We start from the raw sequence: 1,820 nt of genomic DNA, 5'->3' as shown, positions 1-1,820 counted from the left end.
TCGGAGAGGCAATTACATATCATTTTTGGGGGTCCTTGACATGAAAATGTCTGAGAATGACTGACACAGAAACATGGTTTTTTTTCAGAAAACTGTGTATAGGATTTAGAAGACACTTATGTAGAATCGTCCCCTGCGCAGGTCTAAATGTATTAACCCATTCTGGGCGGGAACCCATTTTGGTGTTAGCACCATGTTATGCTTTAGCTATTGAAAAACAGCAGATCTACAAGCTCGTAGCGCGCCACCGAGTGGCGCACTACGAGCTTGTAGGTCTGCTATTTTTGAAACATCGAAGAGCGACTGACATAGAAGACATTTTTTTTAGAATCTGATCTCGGGTCAGAATGGAAAACTGTCAGGATGTATATAGAAGACCTTTTTAGAATCTGATCTCAGGTCAGAATGGAAAACTGTCAGGATGTATAAACTATAGAAGACCTTTTTAGAATCTGATCTCAGGTCAGAATGTATTAAAGGGGGTGCAGGCGGCGGTCCCATGCATGCATTCAGCAGTATGGGAGAGCCCCATGGCTGTGGGCGAGGGCCAAGCGGAACGCCGTCCCGTCCCGTCCCCCCCCCCCCCCCGCTAATGACGGACAGGCTCGGTGCACGTGCAGGTTGCGCCTATATACAGAGGGGTTACAACCTGCCTCCCTCTGCCACCCGCAATTAGCCCGGGCAGGCTGAGTGCAAAGGCTTGCTCTTATAACGGCGCTTACTGTATGTGTGCATGCTCCTAATGATATAGAGAGGGGGTCAAAGACATGTGAGTGTGCGCGCGTTTGTGTGTGTGTGTCACTGTGTGAGAGTGCGTGCGCGCGTCAGTGTGCTTTACGGGGGTGGTTACGGTCTGTGGGTCCTGACAGCATTCTCATATGTGGAGAGGTTTGGGTGTGTGTGTGCGTGTGCGTGCGTGCGTGGAAAGAGAGGTCAGAGGTCAGCCTGAGCTTGATGGCTGAGCTTGTAAACTACAGAGTGGGGTGCAACACGGCGCCCCCTATGGGCTCAGATCTTGACCTGCATCTCGTATATAGGGACGTGACCATGCAGCGTTTCATGGTGTTTTGTATACCTGTACCACAAAAAACTTCTGGAAAGGCATCGTTTTCAAGATGGGCATCCACAATGCCATCTTGGCAGCTTAGCCCATTCTGACCTGAGATCAGATTCATACGAGGTTTCCACCGGACACACACTGGTCTGATCAACCCATTCTGACCTGAGATCAGATTCTAAAAAAAATGCAGTCGTTCTTCGATTATTTAAAAATAGCAGACCTACAAGCTCGTATCGCGCCACTCGGTGGCGCGATATGAGCTTGTAGATCTGCTATTTTTCAATAGCTAAAGCATAACATGATGCTAACACCAAAATGGGTGCCCGTTCAGAATGGGTTAAAATGCCTATATACGCCTATATAACCTGATTTAATTGCGACGAAAGGTCGCATTTATGGAATCCACGCGTCTCGCGTCCGCCACACGGCCATATATGGTCGCCAAGTCCATCCATCATGCCTTGTGACGTCACGAGACATCACGGAGACCCTTAGCGCCTCCATATATGGTCACGCCTCGTGACGTCACGCCTCGTGACACGTCACGATATACCATTATATGGCCATCTCCATAATATGAAGATCACGACACTGACCTCAACTATAACCCTGGATAACCGTATAGATGGAGAAGACTGGATCATCACCTACTGTAGATCTGCACATATGGAGCCGGCCATGCATGCAGCAACTCTTGTTGATCTGACCTCATCAAACCCTGTACACTATCGAGACACGCTCCATATATGGCCAGTACAGA

The sequence above is a fragment of the Protomyctophum parallelum genome (assembly GCF_964188405.1).
Source record: "Protomyctophum parallelum genome assembly, chromosome: 20".
NCBI classification, from domain to species: domain Eukaryota; kingdom Metazoa; phylum Chordata; class Actinopteri; order Myctophiformes; family Myctophidae; genus Protomyctophum; species Protomyctophum parallelum.
The sequence above is the reverse complement of the archived record's forward strand: the minus strand, read 5'-3'. Positions refer to the sequence as shown.